The sequence below is a fragment of the Lissotriton helveticus genome, chromosome 1_2, assembly GCF_964261635.1.
Source record: "Lissotriton helveticus chromosome 1_2, aLisHel1.1, whole genome shotgun sequence".
NCBI classification, from domain to species: domain Eukaryota; kingdom Metazoa; phylum Chordata; class Amphibia; order Caudata; family Salamandridae; genus Lissotriton; species Lissotriton helveticus.
This window is the reverse complement of record NC_136058.1, coordinates 157,321,779-157,341,328: the sequence shown is the minus strand read 5'-3', so window position 1 is coordinate 157,341,328 and position 19,550 is coordinate 157,321,779. Positions and strand designations below refer to the sequence as shown.

The following is a 19,550-nucleotide window of genomic DNA, read 5'->3' as shown; positions in this document are numbered from 1 at the left end:
AAATAATAGTAGACTTTACAAGCTAATTCCTCATTGTTGGAAAGAGAATTTTTAGATAGGGCAAATATATATCTGCCCCGGCAATAAGGCCACTAACACAGTGTAGGGCTCAGAATAGGTCTTAGAAAATTATTCTTATGCTCAACCCTTTGTAGCTTGGCTGAGAGCAGGCAGGCTTAACTTCAAAGACAGGTATGCAAAGCATTTAAAAACACCAATTAAGTAAATGATTAAGAGAAATGCACAATAAAAGACCAACACCAATTTATAACAATATGGAACATGATTATCTTTAAAATGACATCGAAATGAAAAAAAATCCAATGTAGGGAACCGGAGATATACATTTATTAAGATTTAGCATTATATAGCACATTGAAACCTATAGCACCTATTGGGACAACTAGTCGCAAAAGACTGGGTCTAAGTCAAAGTTTCAGGCTGACCACGATGAAGTCCTGCACGGCTACCCCTCGCGATAGGTCTCGGTCAAAGTTTTTACCTTCTGACGTAGAAACTTTTCTGGAGCTTTTCTACCCGGTGTCTCCCGAGGATCCAGGCTGGCTCGCTGCTGAAGGCAGGTGGCTTGCCTCTTGCGGTTGCTCCCGATCACCTTTTCTTCATTCAGACTTAGAAACTTTTACAGAACTTTTTCTTGCGGGGTCCGGATTCGGTGAGAGTTCGCCGGCCACTGATTTTGCCTACTCCTGGTCAAACTCTGGAAGTTGGACCTTCAGAGCTTTTCAACGGGACAAACCTGTGCGGCACGGTTGAGGGTTAATGGCTTGTCTGATCAGGTTGAGTCGGTCCACTTATAGAACTTTTTCCCAAAGTTACTCTAAACTTCTCCAAACTTCTTAGAACATATTTTTGAAGTTCCCCAATGGATCCCAAAGTGTCTCAAACTTACTCCAAGAGTCTGGAAGCTCCAAGATCGTCCTTGAAAGTTGAGGACTTCAGTTCCCACAATTCACTTGAACAAAACCCCTTCAAATTCTCAGGTAGTTCTCCAGGTTGAGAATTCTTGATAGTGATGTTCCAGGTGAGCTCTGTTAACCTTTAGCTCGCAGGGAGTCCACTCTTTAGTCCTTTTACAGCTAGGTAGTCCACAGGGATGCAGTTCTAGATGGTGCAGATTGCGGCCTTAGTTATTGCTCATCAAACTCCTCAGCATGGCCCTTCTTGCTCTCTTAAGTTTCAAGCAGCAGATCTGAGAGGCTCTGCTCCTCTCAGATACTTATTCCAAGTTCTCTGGGTCAAGCAGGAGGGCACTCCTGTGCAATGGGGGCAGGGTAACGCCACAAGGTATGACCACATCCTTAAGAGTGTGGCACTATTTTGTCCCAGAGTGCACCAATTCTTCCAAATTCATCATGGCTTATTTTCCGCCCAGGAAAAGAAGATCTGGCACAGCCATAGGATGGCTAATCTTCATAGTCTACCCCCATGGCTTCTGCTCATTCCTTCCTTAATCCTAACATCTGGCTGGGTTCAAAAGAGCAGAGCTGTAAATGACGGATGTACGTTGTTACAACGCATGCTTTTACCACGCATGCTGTTACAACGCAAGTTTTACCACGCAAGCCATTACAACGCATTGCTTTGGGGGTTGCTGGATAGTGAATAGTTTAATTTACTATTCCAACTCCAGTCCCCGTGGATAGTAGGGAAGGTGTTGGATAGTAAATTAAACTATTACTTATCCTAGAGCGCCCCCCAGTGCAATGCGTTGTAATGGTTTTCGTGGTAAAGCCTGCGTTGTAAAAGCACTGCGTGGTAAAAGTTGTGTTGAAAAGGATGTTCCCCGTAAATGACAATAGTGTCTTCCCCTTCCATTAAAGTCAATTGTCTCTGACTCCTCCACCCACTCTGGAATTCCTGTGTAGCAGAACACTGCCTTCCCAGCAGAGCTGGTTAACCCCAGGGGCTCTTTATCTCCTCTTCAAAGAAGCTTGGCTAATTCACTTAACTCTGACCAATCAGGACAGACCACTGGAAGGCTGAATGTGGGCTTACAGACAAGAAAGTCTTATAACTTCTTGTCTGTACATTTTAGGATAAATTCAACAATATCATATTGTTGGATGATATCAATACCATTCTGGGAAGTCTTTGAATGCTATTTTGATCATTCTCCTAGCAGGATTTATTAGTAAATAACTTCTTGCCATGTTAACCTATGTGGCAGGGGATTTGCAGTGGGAAAAATGACTTGGGCCATTTTTCCCGCACCAGGGCTCATAAAACATATTTTACAAGTACTCTGCCTATATCTACAGGCAACCCGTCCCAGGGAAGACTCTAAGGGTTCTGAATATGTAAAAATATTGCAGATTCTCCATCCACAGTGCTTCAAGCACCAAAGGCGATTTTGTGCAGCACTCTATCACAATGTGGGGATTGAAATGTTCAATTTCACTTACCCCAGGGTATATAAAACCCATTTATAAGGGTCCTCCTCATAAATACCTGACCCCCCATTCCTAGGACACCTGGGGGAGACCCGGGGGGTACCTAATATGTCCTAACATTGTAGGCTATCCATTTTTAAGTGCCCCTAATACCTAAGTCGAGTTTGGGCATAATGTACATCCTGCAACACAGGGCTGCTTTTAAACAGACCTCATGCTTCAGCAGTGCACACATGGAAGTGCTGAAAGGGCTTCTGGCCTCTAAACTGCCATGCCCTAGTATACACTAGGGACTTAGAGGTAGCTTCTGCCCCCTGCCCTATTATGTACTAGGGCCTTACATGGTAGATCATGTTAATCCCTAGGGTACCCTAACCTATAGAGTATCCTAGTGTATGTAGGTATTTTCAATGTATTCTAGGTGTCTCTTTCAGCATAGCACTGGCCCTGGGCCTGGTTGAGTGGAGCCCAGGGTCAGTGAGAGTCAGTTACCACCAGTACCAGTCAGCAAAAAGTTGGGGGGTGCCCAGAGCACAGGATGACTTTGCAACACTCATATAATACTCGTCCTAAAATAAAAGCAGTCAAAAATCAATAAGCTGTATTTTAGATATCCTTCATACGCCAAGCGACAACTAGTTATGACTGTTTTTCTTTTCAATGTGCCATTAAGAATTTCCAGACTTTATGATAATAAATGCAATTGCCAATCCGCCTAGAGTATATCTTCTGACTCTGAAACTCTGTCGCGAGTTGCAAGACTAAGTAATAGTCTACCATCTCAGTGAAGCCCCATCTGCCTTATGTGCCGTGCTGATCAATGATGTCTGTCATTTTATGAAATGTTAAGTATTAGATGACTTTCATTGAAAGCACTCAATGAAAACAAGTGTGTTGCTCTACATACATTTCTTGAATGGATGCAGTTGCAATTTCATGCTTGAGTGACTGTAACCACATGTGCTGTAACCTTAACCTGCCTTTCTGTCAAACCCTATTGATCAACCTTGTTTACAATACAAACTACACTAATTCTTGAAGACAAAGTCCAAAACTCCCTCCTGCTTTGGCATGTTGACTTTCACCTTACAATATCTTCTCACATGTTCTACATGTGTCAAGGAGGGTTGGCTGCTCCTGCTTGTGCTAGAAAAGCTGGCACTCTTCTGTCTGTTAATGAAATTTTGTAAATATCCTTTACAGTTCAGAAGCTCAACTATTGTATTTGCAATGCTTGTTTTCCTTTAGTTCTGATGGGTTGAAATTAAGAAACAGCAAGCACATAATATGAGACTTTGGTTGTGTCTTGCAGTGAGGGGCTAATCAAATGGAATGTGGAAGGTGTTGCGGAACATGTTGGTGAAGGATGGATCGATTTTAGAATGGGATTGGCGCCTGCCTTCTTATGTGAAGAGTTCCAAGGATCAGGAAAAGAAAATGAAGCTGTCTTGAGGTAAAGGTTAACAGATAGTTAATTTAAGTCCGTAAAATCAAGAGGACAATGAAAGATGCTGACACTGCACCAAACATCACCTTCACTTCCTTCCAGTCCCTCTCAGTTACGTCACAGGGGAGCCCGTAATTGATTGAAACTAGCGCCAGCACTCACCTCTCTGCACTGGGGACTACATACCCCATTATCCAATGCGCCAGGAGGCACCAACATGAATATTTCAGCACCGGAGGCGCATAAAGGCAGTTTCCCGTAATTGATTGAAACTAGCACCAGCACTCACCTCTCTGCCCTGTGGACTACTTTCCCCGTTATCCAACATGCCAAGAGGGGCAAATGTGAATCTTTGAGCACCGGAGGTGCATAAAGGCAGCTATAGGCTGCCGTGGCACGGGACGCGCGCGCTCCAAGGGCAGGTCCATCTGCACCCGTCAGCGTCTGACATGGTCTGGGCTGGACCACCCCTCTTTCATCTTGAAGCCGTCATGGATAAGCGCAAACTGCCATGTAGTATTGACGGGGTCAAAGCAAAGGCAAAGGTGCTACGCAATTGTGCTTCCCTTTTGTCCTATTTAACAACAGCATTAGAGGCATTAACTAATGAAATTCATGATGTGGAGGATTAGCTTGGCCTGGTGGGTGAGGCAGTACCCATTAATACCCCTCCTATGGTAGTACCACAGCACGTAATCTCAGGCATAGACACTGATACTGATTTAGTCGTGGAGGAGGGTGCTCCCATTCAGGTCATGCAAAGTCCTTCGACCCTTTCACTGGGTCCGACGACTAAAAAAGGGGGAAAACTGGTTGGAAATGGATTCTCTGCTTCGATTATGGCCCCCAACAAAAAAAGGCGGAAAAGAGGCACGAAAACGGGCACCTCTGCAATTGATATTCCATCACAGGAGGGGGGCGAAGGACCTTTGGCCCAGGAGGATCGACTGACCTCGCACCTTAGTTCAGCAGTAGGAGCCCTTGTTCAAACACGCCTGGGGACATTCTTTGGGACACTCAGGGAGGACTTGATCATATGTGTTAAAATTGTACTAGAAGGCATGATGACAAAGCTCTCATGAATAGAGTCCCAATTAGCTGAACTGGTGGACTCCAATCTTGGGGCATATGATAACAATGTGATGTATAACATGCCTAATAGTGTCCAAAATATCTCATATGCACAACAGTTAGGACCCACGAGGAGAGTGCAACATAATATTCAACACCCCGGGCACTTAAAGCCTGACAATGATATCTCAGTGAAAAACAAAGAAACAAGACAGGCGGTTGCTACCCAAAACCATGTGGGGTCCCACCTGCTGTCAGAATCCCCCCCCTAAGGGAGCAAAGTAAATCCCCCTCGCACTGGTTTGGTACTAGATGTAGGCTTCATTTACCACCGGGGGCTACTCTTCTAGTAGCAGTGTTAGTAGGTTAAATTCCCCTTAAAGACAACACAACTGACACTACAGATAAGCTGATTCCTAAAGTAAAATTTGGGTGCACGAAACTGTCGGACGGGTTGTTGGAGCATCTTCACACATCATAATGGCCCGGCGGGTCGGATGGGTTGGTCGGGGTGCTAAGTCTGAAGAGGGGGATAATATTATTATTAATTTTGTTCAGACTAACGTAGCTGACTGGCTCCTTCGAGAAGGAATCAATCAAGGCTTGGGTGGTATAAAAGCGTTCCCTCTTGGCTATTTCTATCGCCCAGTAGTGGAAAATCAGGATACAGACCAAACAGCCATGTCTAGATACCCCCGTTTGTTAACAATGGGCTAAGTACTAGATGTAAGAACAGGGAGGTTGTCCGCTCTCTCTGAGCTCCTCTCATCCACCTATATGCCCTTTACATTTTAAATACAGCTGTAGTTACCAGAGAGAGGGCAGTAGGAAATAACCTCGAATTAGCAAACAGATTTCTCCCCTTGAGTCTGCTAGATACTAATGACTGACTAATAAGACACTCCCCCATGCATGTTGTGCCTCTGGTTCATCAAAGCATTTCACCTATGAGTATAGCAATGAGGGAGGAAGCCATATTAAAGGAAATCTCCAAGGTACTCATCTGGAATAAAGGACAAAATAAATGATCTCAGGTGGCTTGATCTTATAAGGGAATATGATGTGGTGGGGAACCAAGAAACTTGCTAAACCGAGAACACCCTTTGGCTTGATGGTTATACAACCTACTCTGAACCCACATGGTCTTCCGTAGCTGGTAGACCAAAAGGTGGCCTAATAACTTAAATTTCTTAAGGGTCATAGTTAACCATTGTAAACTGGATTCTGGGTCTGACAATTGTCTTGTCGCTCAGATTACGCACATTAATGTGTCCAAAGTACTTGTTGTTCTGTGAATGAGCATTTATTCAGTTTGAATCGCTTTTTAGAATTATACATGGAAAAATATACTATCCCGTATTCAGTTATTTTATTGGGCAATTTTAATATACATTTGTGTAAAAAGAATTGCCAGGTTACTGATCATCTTGGCCCAGATAAATATTTAGAGACACACTTTGAACATACACAACAAGGTATATACTTAGAGGATATTTTAGCTGGATTTGGTCTGTGACACCCTAATTGTATGAATGAAGAGGTCGCTTTTCCCTTCCTTCAAGGGAAGGGGTGCAAACTCAACAATTGATTACATATTTATTAATACAGCTTTATTACCTCTGGTATCTACCTATACTGCTCAATGGTCACATTTCAGTGACCATAATCCCATACATCTTACATTAATAGGGTGTCTTAACGATACACCTAAAACGGATAGGATCGCCCTGGCCCCAATTTTAAAAACAAAGGATCAAGGCCGTAGACTCAAATGGTGTAAGGTAGTACCAGACCTTTTCTTAAATGATCCATTAGATACTGTTGGGAATGAGATAGACCTATGCCAAGAGGGTAGGCAAATGGATGCAGAGATTCTTGCAGCGTATGACAGGATCTGCAAGCAGGTGGCCAGCACCCTTACATATCTTAACAAGGAATTCCCTAACATCGGTGAGAGGTGGTTCGATCCCAACTGTACAGCTGCCCACCAAAAGTTACTTTCTGCCTTAAAACAAAAACCCCAAGATAGAATTTTAATATTAGCATTATGGAAAGCTTATAAGCAGGCCCTATGCACCCGTAAAACAGAAATTAAACAGGAAGCCTGGAAAAATCTGTTGTCCGTAAATGTTATTAAGAACAGTGCTACATTTTGGGATATAGTCAATAAACCATTTTTCTCTGGCCTCAGTGGTACTACTGTGGAATTTAAAGTACCGGAGGAACCGTGGTTCAGTCATTTTAAATACATTTATGGTGATCAGATAGAACAGGGACCCACAGGTACACCATCTATGGTCGAGGCTTAAAATCTGGATTTTTCCAAAAATAAAGTAGCTATGGCCAATACCCAAATCACAAGCAATAAAGCTCCCGGACCGGATGGGGTCCCGGCTGATCTTTTTAAGATAGATATAACATTATGGTAAATAATACTAGCACATGTTTTCAGTATGGCGTGTTGATGTGGGCTGCTGGGATCCTGGTCTAAGTCAATATTGTCCCAGTTTTTAAAAAAGGCCAGAGAGGAGACCCACAATGCTACAGGCCTATATCATTGATTGATTCAGCGGTGAAAGTGTTAGGCCGAGTGATTCTTAGCAAATTGACAGACTGGATCAATGAAATGTTTTGTCAAACCTGCAATATGGTTTTAGGAAAGGTAGGGGCACCATGGACCAGTGTCTCAACCTGCACCTTTTAGCAGGAAAATATACCATTGTTAAGACAGGTGCAAAAACAACAGTTGATAGACAGAATGCAGAACAATGTCATACATTCACCCCAATACAGAGATTTGGGCCTAAATCCATCGTTTTTTTGCACTCCACACCACCCCAGTTCAGACATGGCCATATGCAAATCAGCCTGGGGTGGTGTGGAGTGCAAAAAAACGATGGATTTAAGCCCAGATCTCTGTACTGGGTGAATGTATGACATTGTTCTGCATTCTGTTCATCAACTGTTGTTTTTGCAATTGTTAAGAAAGGGACACTACATCTGGCTTTCATGGATCTGTCCTCAGTCTTTGACCGAGTGAACGGATCCAAACTTTGGGACTTGCTACTTTCACAGGGTAAGGATACAAATATTGTATCTTTTTTTTTGAATCTGTATAGGGATCTTACGGTCACTGTAAGGTTTGACCAAATGTGCAATCACACACAGGGAATATGTATCATCAGAGGAGCTAGACAGGGATGCATCTTTACTCCCCTACTGTTCACCCTTGGTATCAATAACTTAGATTCAGTTTTGGGTGGAGCCAGTAAAGATAACCCACGCGTGGGGAACGACTGATACCAGCGCTCGTATACACGGATGATGCCGCTCTTTTAGCAGTGGTTGGCCTTCAGTGTCTTTTGAGCTATTTTTACAATTTTACGGGATCTTTGGATCTTTATTATTAAACCATTTTATAGCGCGCTCTGCTACTGAGGAGTATCCTGGCGCGGGGGAAAGAACAGCGAAACCACGTGCTTTAAGAAAAGGAATCTCAAGTAGCGCTGTTAAACAGATGAGTTTTTAGATGTTTTTTGAAGACGGCTACATTGGGTGTGGAGCGCAATTGAAGAGGAAGGGCATTCCAAGCGCGCGCCACGACCACCGCAATCGACTGGCCGCCAAGCCTGGCACGCTTGAAACGGGGAAGGGATAATCGAAACAGAGTGGAAGATCTCAGAGTACGTGTGGGAATGTAGCTAACAAACCTTTTCCTTTATGCAAATTTCTCTAAATCCACACAATGATTATGAGCGTTAAACCAAGAAAACCCAAAACACATTATTGTGAAGGAAACACAACAACCAGGGTGCCACATTCTTGTTCCTAGGTGTTCTGTTTGACAATAGGGGCACATGAGTACCGCAAGGGAAAGCCAAGAGAAATGCCATGGCCAGATCAACAGTAGCATTGCTTAATTTTGCCCGTAGGTTTGGGGCAAAGCCAGTGCAAGCAATGTTAAATATATATATATAGAGAGCAAAAAGTATCACTATTCAAATTATTGCTCTGAATTATGGGGCTACAAGGATGTTGAAGACCTCCAAATAGTTGAAAATACATTTTTGAGAAGTCTGCTTTTGGTTCCACAATCAATGCCTTCTTATAAAATTCATCACAAAACTGGTATTGGTTTCGTGTCAGTTCTGATCACAATGGCCCCTTTACTCAAATGGATTTTGATTTGGAACAATGCTGAACTAGAAATGAATCGAGGGATCATGGGTGATCATGGGTGATTGCCTAGTATTAGATAGAGCAAGTAGTATCCCCTGGTTAAGTCATATAAAAGTGACAGCAATGCTATTAGGACTCCCTGAGTTATTTGATGCGCCAGACAAACTACTTAAGAAAGATTTGTCGTGGGTTAAGATATCCTTTCTGCGCATGGCACATATAGAAAGAGAGGCCAGAGAGTTGATTAAACCGACAGTACGGGCTCACTAAATAGTAAAGACAACCAACTCCATGGAGCCCTATTTAGAGGTAGCTACTAAGCTCCATCATTGTTTCCTCTTAGTAGGATTTAGACTCAACTATCTGCACTTTTTATTGGCCGAACCTCAGGGATGGAGAAAGGTGGACGATTTGGGTCCCTACACCTGCGATAATTTCTCCACTCAAGACGCCTTGCATTTGTTTTATTTTGTGAGCAATTAACTAAGACGCAATATATTGTTCTTTTCAAAATCTGGAAAGGGCATTTGAGCTAAATACCAACAGATAAAAGGGAGAGAGGAATCTTGTTATTTTATGTTGATTTGTATAGCGCACTAATCACCCAAGAGGGTATCCAGGCACTTTGGCAAGGTGTGTAGGTGTATGCTTTCTAAGGTGCTTATATAAAGAGCCAGGTCTTCAGCTTCTCGCAGAAGTCAATACGTGAGGGGGAAGCTCTGTTGTGTTGACAGAGGTCGTTCCATGTCTTGGGTGTAATGTAAGAGAATGAGCGACCTCCCGTTTTGTTGTTGTGGATGCAGGGCGTGTGTGTTAGTAAGAGTGAGGGAGAGCATAGGTGTCTGGTGGGTTGGTGAAAGTGTATGCAGCTATTAAGGTATTCTGGTCCTGTGTTTAGAGCTTTGTATGTGCACGTAAGAACTTTGAATTGGCTGGGCTTGTGATTTCAGGAGCCAGTGAAGCTTCCTGAGGTATGGTGTGATGTCGGTGTGGCATGGGAAGTCGAGTGTGAGCCTTGCGGCTGTGTTCTGGATGGTCCGTGTAAGAATTGTTTGGAGATTCGGGCATAGAGAGTGTTGCTGTAGTCTAGCCTGCTGGTGTTCTGAGGCAACCATTTGAAGATATTTTGCATCATGCTTAGGATGAGGAAGTAGGAAGTGCACACTGCATTGACTTGAGCCGTCATGTTGAGCTTGTCATCTAGGATGATTGCTAGATTTCGTGCGTGGCCTGTGGGTGTGGGTGTTGGTCCTAAGGTCCGACAGCCACCAGGTGAAATCCCGACGGGGATGTTGTCGTCACACTTCCAGGGAGCTGAGTGCTAAGCGACTGGGCTTGTGCAGACAGAAGCTGTTAACACTTTTTTAGGTTTAAAGCATTTTATTGCAAGTTTATAAACAAGGAAAAGAATACATACAGTGTAAACTTGTCGTCAAAAAAGGTGCTATTCAGAGTCTCCGTACCATGAGCGCCATCAAAATTTCAGACATTACAATCAGAACATGTTGTAGAGCCACATGCTAGGTGTAAGGGCGATGACGACTGACACCAAAACCAACAACCCCCTCCTCAACTGCCCCCTCCCTCTCTCCCCCCTCCCCCACTCCCCCTCTTTGCCCCCCCCCCATTTGTGCCGAGCAAATGTCTTGCGCCTTCTACACCTCTGCGGTGGTACCGCGCCCCTCGTCACGGATACCTTTAAAGCAACTAGACCTGCAGAGTAGTCAGGGATGTCAGCCGCATGAGCCTGAGGTATCGGGGACAAGTCATTTCCTTAAATTCTGACTGTAGTAAGGTGAGAAAAGGCTGCCACAATTCCTCAAACTTATCTACCTCGCCCGCCACCGTAAGGGACAGTTTCTCCATACCCAGAACGTGCCATAACCTGTGTAGCCAGCCTATAGTGGTGGGAGTGGTGGTGGTGCGCCAATATATGAGTATGTTCTGTATCGCTGAACCCAGTGCAATTGCTATCTGTCTCCCCCTCCTGGACCTCAGAGGATACATCAACCCGTTAGGTAACCCTCATAGGACATAGGCGGGGAAGCGAGGCAGTTCAACGTCAAAGCACTGGTCAATCTCATCCAAGACCTCCTTCCAGTAAGGACCCAGTAACGGACAGTCCCACAGGATGTGTGTAAGTGTGCCAGTCTGTCCGCACTCGCGCCAACAAGTGTCCAGGATGTTATGGTTCATTTCATGCAGTCGTTGAGGTGTATAGTACCAGTATGTGGTTATTTTAGTGAAAGTCTCGGTGAGCCCAGTGTGATAAGCCGAGTGGCGTGCGCGGTAGGAAATGTCGTCCCATTCTTTGTGGCTTAATTCCCTCTCCAGTTCCCGCTCCCAGCGATTCCGTCCGGGGTTATGGATGTGGAAGGTGGGGGGCTGCAAAAGTTTGTACAGATCTGAGACGAGCTTGGCATCCGAGGAGCGTGTCGCCAACCACATCTCATATGGTGTAAGTTTCCGGTCGGCCATGTCCCGTACCTGCCGCTGCAGAGCCCAGTGGCGAACCTGTAGATATCGCATACGTTCAGTCTCCGGCAGATGGTAATCTCGCCTGAGGTCCTGGAATGACACGATCCCCTCCGAGCCATACATGTGAAACAAAGCGCAGCATCTGGCAGTCCGCCATAGCGAGAACGCGCCAGATTCCTTCCCGGGCTGAAAGTCAGGGTTCCCAATCAATGGCGTAAGCGGCGACGGGAAGGTGGTAAGTTCCCGTGTAGCATTCACGGCATCCCACACTTTGAGCGCAACTTGCGTGACAAAGGACGCGTAAAGATTGGGGGGGCGATGAGCTCTGCGCATGAAGGGTATCTCTTGTAAGGTTCTGCCCGCCACCGCCTGGTCCTGAAACAGCCAGTGTCTGTCTGATTCCCATTTGCTCCACTCCACAAAATACCGCAATTGCGCCGCCTGAAAGTACCGCCGCCGGATTCCGGAGCCAGTGTGGACAAAGCTCTCTTAAGCCTGGGTTTGCGACCCTGCCAGACAAAGCGGGCGATGTCAGCCTGAGCCTGTCGGATCCAACCCTTCGGTGGCTGAAGCGGCAGGGCCCGAAACAAATACAGGACCTGCGGCAAGAGAGTCATCTTCACCGCGGCGATCCGCCCCAACAGTGACAATGTGCCCTTGTTCCAGCGGGACAATTCCTCCTTCATCTTTCTACCTAACGCCGTGTAATTCGCCGTCACCATGGCGGGCAAGGAAGGTGCCAGTAAGACACCCAAGTACGGGATCAGATCTTTAGACCAACTCATGGGGAAGCGCCTCTGCAACTCAAGTCTCGTTGCAGTGGACAGCGAGAGGTCCAGGGCAGACGATTTCCTCATGTTCATTTTGAAGCCCGCCACCGCGGCGAAGGCATCCATCTCGGCGATGCAGGCCGGGAGAGCCTCCCTCGGGTCATCAAGCATGAGGACCACGTCGTCCACGTACAGGCTAATGGTGTGAATGTAGCCTCCCATCCGGACGCCAGTCACCTTCGGGTTCTGACGAATCCTCTGGGCAAACGGCTCCATGTAAAGGGCGAAAAGAAGTGGGGACAATGGGCACCCCTGTCTGGTTCCTCTTTCTATCGCAAAGGGGTCAGAGCTGCACCCATTCACCCGCACCACCGCGGCAGGGTGTTTGTAACAGTTAAATATGAGAGTGCGGAATTTCTCCCCTATACCTATTTTGCAAAGCACTCTTTCAAGGTAAGACCAGCGCACGCGGTCGAACACCTTCTCCGCGTCGACCGACAATAACATGCGTTCCCCCGGGACACGAGAGGCCTTCTCTAAAATGTGTACCACTATCTTAGTGTTGTCCACCGTCTGCCGACCCGGGACAAACCCAGCTTGATCCGGGTCCACAAGTCCCGGCAGATATTGCGCCAGACGAGCTGCCAGGATCCCTGTGTAGAGCTTGAGGTCCACGTTTAACAGCGAGATTGGCCGATAGGAGCCGCACTCAGTTCTGTCCTTCCCTGGCTTGGGAATAACCGATACCGTCGCCTGGAGCAAATCCGGAGGAATAGCTCCCGGTTCCGCAAAGGAGTTATAGAGACGCGTCAACAGTGGGACCAGTTCTTGACAGAACGTCTTGTAGAATAGTGGGGTGTAACCATCGGGCCCCGGGGCCTTCCCATGTTTAAGACGGGAGATAGCCGCAATCACCTCCTCTGGCCGGATGTCTCGCTCCAGGTGCCCCTGCCTGTTCCGGAGTGAGAGCAGGGAGCTCGACCAAGTCCAGGTAATCAGTCTCAGCCAATGCCGAGGGAGTTTCGCCCGCGTATAAGTCAGCGTAGTATCGGCGGAATTCCTCCGCAATCTGAGGGTCCTCCGTAGCTGTCGCCCCGCCGGGAATCGACAGTTCCGCAACCCGCTGACGCTGATGTTTCATCCGGAGCTTGTTCGCGAGGAGGCGGCCACACCGATCGCCACCAGTGTAATACGCATGTTTCAGGCGCAGCGCCGCATATTCCGCTCTGTCCATGTCCAGCGCGGAGAGCATTTTCCGGGTTGCCTTAAGCTGCCTCCAAACTCTGGGGGCCCCGGTCCTCTGATGCATCTACTCCAGCTCCCGCACCTTGGTGGTAAGCTCATCCCGTTTTTGCTGTCGTTCTCTATTCTCCGCAGACGAGGTGGAGATGAATTCTCCACGGAGCACCGCCTTTAAGGCGGCCCACTGTGTCGCTCGGGTGGTATCCCCATTATCGTTATGGGACCGGTAGTCAGTAATCGCGTCTCGTATCTGCTTCACCACCACCTGCTTATGCAATAGGGTGTCTCTGAGGCGCCAGACTCCCCGAGAGGGCGATACCGGCGGTAGTTGAAAGGAATCCGACACCAGGGCATTGTCCGACAACGTGAGGACCCCTATGTCGGAGGCCGTCGCTAGTGCGGCCATCGGTCCCGTAACTAGGATATGATCTAATCTCGCGTAAGTCCCGTGCGCGTGGGAATAGTAGGAATAGGCCCGGGTGTTGGGGTGCAGGCGTCTCCATAAATCATGCATATCGAGATCTCCCAGGCGGGAGTGACTCAGCCGCGAGAACTCCCCGGTGTGCGGGCGTCGCTGCGCAGATCTGTCCAAGAGCGAATCAAAGACCATATTCAAGTCCCCCCCAATGATCATGTGTCTGTCCGGTGTAGTCGCTATGTGTTCGAGGGCTGAGTGTAAGAACAGGTCTTGGCGGTCATTCGGGCTATAGACGGAACCCACAGTGAACAAGAAGCCCCCCAGCTTGACCCTGTAAGCAAGGAGCCTCCCCTTCTTCTCCGCAACTTTGTGTAGGACCTCTCCCCTAAACGTTCTTGATATTAAGATTGCGACCCCTGCCGTTTTAGTAGGCCCTGAGGAAAAAAGCTGTACTGGGAATTTCGGTGATCTCATCCTAAGGCAGTCTCGGGCCAGGAGGTGAGTCTCCTGTAAAAGACAGACATCCGCCCGGGTGTTCTCAAGGAGGGATAATATCGCTCTACGCTTGACCGGGTTGTTCAGCCCCTTCACGTTGAGAGTGACTATCTTAAGGGCCATGAGCAGTCATCCCAGGAAAAGCGTTCAATGAATCTATGTCGGTAGTAATCGCCGTGTATGTCAGCGGCGTAGAGCCGAACAAATGCAAGAGCCCAACAGCACAAGACCCACCATTCAGTACGCGCGGTGCAAGGTCATAGCAAAAACAGCAGTAAAACAGGATAAGACAGCACAAATTCCAATGCCCCCCCCAAACGTCCCTCAACCAACCCAACACCCGGCTACCCCACCCCAAACTGCGAGCCCCCGGAACCTTCCTCCCCGATCCCAACCACCCTCCTCCCGCACCCCACCCATTCCCCCAACGCCCTCCCCGTCCCAACTTCCCCTGAGCGAGAAACATTGTCCCAGTCCGGTCCTTATCGGACAAGTCTGTGGTAAGTTATTCATGTGGACGTCCAGCCACCTCCTGCACCCCCCCGCCGGCCCCTCCCCCCCGAAACCCCCGCACCTGCTGTGAAGATGAGGCCATCAGGATCTCCCCCCGGAGTGTGCTCAGGCCGTCATGGCCACATCACCAGACGACGTGTCTCTGGATACCACCATTATCGCGCTGTCCATTTCAGCCCTGACCGTGGGTGAGTCAGGTCTCGACGGCAAATTAGCGGGCCGGCGCCGGCGGACAGTCTGCCACCCATCTCTGGTGGTGCGTCGGCGGGAAGGCGTGGGAGTATCATTGTCCGTTGCAGTGATCCCTAGCACCTCGCCAGTGTCCTGAAGGGACCGGACCTGATGCAAGGTGCCATGCCAGCGGAAGATAAGCCGGAAAGGGTGGCCCCACGAGTACTGCGTGTCGTGTTCTCTCAAGAAGTCTGTGGCGATCTTGAAGGATTTGCGCTTTTGAAGGGTGATCGTAGATAAGTCCTGAAACAGCGCAACCGGATGACTCCGGAAACTCAGTGGTTGCCGACGTCGAGCCTCGCGTAGGATCCGTTCCTTCAAGGGGAAGTCCGGCAGGAAGGCTAAGATGTCCGGGGCTGGAGCCGAAGCCCGTCGCGGCGGGCCTACTCTGTGTGCCCTATCAATCCTCACGGGAAGTCTCCAGGTTCCCCCAAGATGTCGCGAAACATATCACCCAGGTAAGCGGTCACGTCCTCCCCTTCTTCTACAGAAGGAACGCCTCGGACTCTAATGGTGTTGCGCCTGGACCTGTTCTCGAGATCTTCTGCGTGGGCCTGGAGGTCAATTTGTTGGTCTCTGAGCCGCAGGACCTCCTGCTGCAGGTGCGCGATCTCTTCGTCGCGGGTGTGGCTAGTTTCTTCCATAGTGGACACTCGCTCTCCAAGGGAGTCAACCTCTCTTCTCACCTCACGAACCTCCCCCGCCACCTCCTGCTTTAGCGTTTGGAAGTCCTCCCTGAGGGTGCTAAACAACGACTCGAGAAACGATCGGGTCACCGGAGGTTCCCCTCCCTCTGCCCCTCGGGAGCTGGTTGGGGGGCTCGGGGCAGGCTGGCTCCTATCCTGTCTTGGAGCAGTCCTGTTCAACATTTCAGGCAAGGTGCGGTCACCTTTCTTGCCCCCTCGGTTGCCTGACATCGTAGTAGCGAGAGTGTTCCGCGATAGGGAGGGCACAGATAAGGTCCTGAGCAGTGTGGGGGCCGGGACTCGCGCGCCAGAACCCCCGGTACGTAAACTCAGCTGTGGGGCTTCCCAGACCTCCGCGTTGTTCCCTCTAGGGTAGGTGCGTCAGTTCGCCACCGACAGCAGGGTCCCCTCTCTGCGTCGCCATATGAAGGAGAGCGTCCAGCGGGTCAATGGCAGCGGTGTCGCGATGTCCAGTCTCCCCCTGTACCCACGGGGCAGCTGCAGCAGTATGGTCCACCTGTAGGAGTCGGGGCAACCCCCCCGGCGTCGCAGCAAGAATGGCGGAGGCCGCTCCCCCTTGTGGTCGGTGTTCGCCACCGCAGTCCGCGTTCCACTCAATTCCTGGCCCAGGCAGGTCTCTCGGCATCAGCGAGGCCCCCGCCGAGGGGTCCCCGCGTCGTGGTCAAGCGCCGGTGCTATGGGTGGCGATGAAGGAAGGCCTCCCTTCAGTCAAGGCCTTCAATCGAAGCACTGCTTCCACGCTGTAGGCCTATCGGGGGCCCGCACGGGAGCTATGTCAGGGTGGTGGCGTCGTGCCGTGCTCCGGCTCCTCCGGACTCTCCGAACACCCCCCGCTCTCTGCGCCGTACCTCCTGTCTTTTGGGGTGCCGAGAGGGGTTCCGGAAGCCTCCGCCCAGAGGTAGGCCTCCCGGCCCTCCGGATCCCCGGGCTCACATAGCTGGCTCTCTCCGGGTCCTCCCCTCAAGGCCCCGGCTGGCCCTCCGGCGGTTCGCCGCGGGATGTTGCTCCGCCGTTTCTCCAGCGGCTCGCCTCGGGTGCGCCCCCACTCCGTCAGACACCACAGCTTTGTCAAGGCCCCCGGCCGCTCCTCCGGCAGGCTCCGTACTTCGGCCCCACCGGCCTCTTTCGGCGTGGCGGCCGGCCTCCGCTTCGGGGACCGCACCGGTCCGGCTCCGCTGTGTTCGGGAGTCCACCGGGAATTCCCAAGTCACCTCACCACTCCTCCATCGACACCGGGCACTGCCTCCGCTCGATCCGGGGGAGATCAGCGGCGTCGGGCGGTGCAAAGGCTCCGGGGTCTCGGGAACTCATGAGGAAAGCGTCCTCCTAGCTCGCCATCTTGGCCACGCCCCCGTTAACACTTTTTTAAATGCCACGAGCAGGGACTTTTTTTACAGCCAGATAGGCTTGATTGGCAGGCTGAGGCACTTGCTCTCTTCATATGGATCCATATCTCTGTTGTTCCATCAAAATATGAGGATGAACGACAAGGCCAACTACGAAAATCGTACAGGTTCCTTTTGGTGCTAAGATAGGTTAGTCATTTGCAAGAGGTTTTGGAGAACAAATGCAGGGAAACTCTCAAATAAAGTTATAATATTACATTTCTTTCTAATATTCTGTTTATTAGCTGCAATTTTTGCCACTATTCTTTGCTTTTATGGTCACAACTATACACATTGTCTGGACTCAAAGTAGATTTATTTGTTAATAAAAGTCATTAAAGTTTGCTCCGAGTGTATATTCTTGAGTAAGTTGGGTAATGTAAAAGGAGGTATGCAACCTAAAAAGTCCTTTTTGAGTCTGACAGGACAGATCACAGCCCAGATTGCACTCTCCTCAAATAATGTGCAGGTGGTTTGTGCACTGCAGTCCACTGGGTTCTCTAATCCGCAGGTGGTTTCGACACCGCCACCTTCCCGGAGAGCTGGAAGCACGCCGAACTCAGCGCTCTACTCAAGAAACCATCAGCCGACCCCACCGACCTCAAGAACTACCGCCCCATCTCGCTGCTCCCATTTCCGGCAAAAGTCATCGAGAAGACCGTCAACAAGCAACTGGCCGCCTTCCTCGAGACGAACGATTCCCTCGACCTCTCGCAGTCTGGCTTCCGGGCCAACCACAGCACCGAGACCGCCCTGATCGCAGCGACCGATGACATCCGAGCCCTGCTCGACAACGGAGAAACAGCGGCCCTCATCCTCCTGGACCTCTCCGCGGCCTTCGACACTGTCTGCCACCGTACCCTAGTACAGCGCCTGAGCAACGTCGGAATCCAGGAGAAGGCACTGGAGTGGATCATCTCCTTCCTCGCCGGAAGGACACAGAGAGTCCGCCTCCCCCCGTTCAGATCGGAGGCCACCGAAGTCATCTGCGGCATTCCTCAAGGCTCCTCGCTCAGCCCAACACTCTTCAACGTCTACATGAGCCCCCTCGCAGCCATCGCACGCCAGCACAACCTCAACATCATCTCCTACGCCGACGACACCCAGCTGATCCTCTCCCTCACCAACGACCCCGCCACCGCCAGAGCCAACCTGCACGAAGGGATGACAGACGTAGCCAAATGGATGTCGAACAGCCGCCTGAAACTGAACTCGGACAAGACGGAAGTCCTCATCCTGGGATCATCACCCTCCGCCTGGGACGACTCCTGGTGGCCCCCCGCCCTGGGCAGCGCACCCAAACCCCCAGACCACGCACGCAACCTGGGCTTCATCCTGGACTCCTCCCTCTCCATGACCAGACAAGTCAACGCCGTCTCCTCGTCGTGCTTCAACATCCTACGCATGCTACGTAAGATCTTCCGATGGATCCCCACCGAGACCAGGAAAACGGTCACCCAGGCCCTCGTCACCAGCCGTCTGGACTACGGCAACTCCCTCTACGCCGGAATCACCGCCAAACTCCAGAAGAGACTCCAGCGGATCCAGAACACCTCAGCACGACTCATCCTGGACATCCCCCGCCGCAGCCACATCTCCGGACACCTGAGAGACCTACACTGTAGTGTAGTTCCTATCTTCCCAATAGGCTCTGCGCATTGGAATAATACCTACAGCAGTAAAGGCCTAGGCCAGACGTTAACTAGGTCTACTACTGTCGATACTAGACTTAAAGTTTTGGGTTTGCCAGCTTAGCTCAGAGTTCACTAGAAACTTTCTCGAATGTTCAGGAAAGAAGTAACTTCCCTGATTAGACAAGAAGGGATTTAGTTTCTGACAACCATAGAACATGACAACTTTGCTCTCCCCTAATCAAGAGTAAATCTCGAGAGTCGTGTGAACAAAAGGCAATTATTTTACTCAGTCAGTACGTGCATTCTTAGTCTCATCAGATTGTAGAGAAAAGGAAGAGACGGGCGTATTCAATAAAAAGGTGGTATTTATTGATCAGTCTCTTTTCTCATACATGAGAAATGGATCGATATTATTGCAATACTTATAGTTAAGTAAAGTGCATACATTAGAAGCAGAAGTATAAAATAATACTGTAAAAACATTTATATGGTTTCTAAGCCATATGAAGGTTTAAAATGAATAAAATATATTACATACACATTTACATTTGACTAGACGTACTCAACTG

General features: G+C 49.3%; 1 long non-coding RNA gene across 1 annotated transcript in view; it reads left to right on the top strand.

Annotated features, from left to right (window-relative positions):
* Positions 1 to 19,550, top strand: part of LOC144799220 (uncharacterized) — a 323,273-nt gene that overhangs the window by 220,648 nt on the left and 83,075 nt on the right. The window contains exon 4 of the long non-coding RNA XR_013603778.1: positions 3,724 to 3,864. This is a non-coding gene — a long non-coding RNA (uncharacterized LOC144799220). The remainder of the gene's footprint in view (positions 1 to 3,723; positions 3,865 to 19,550) is intronic.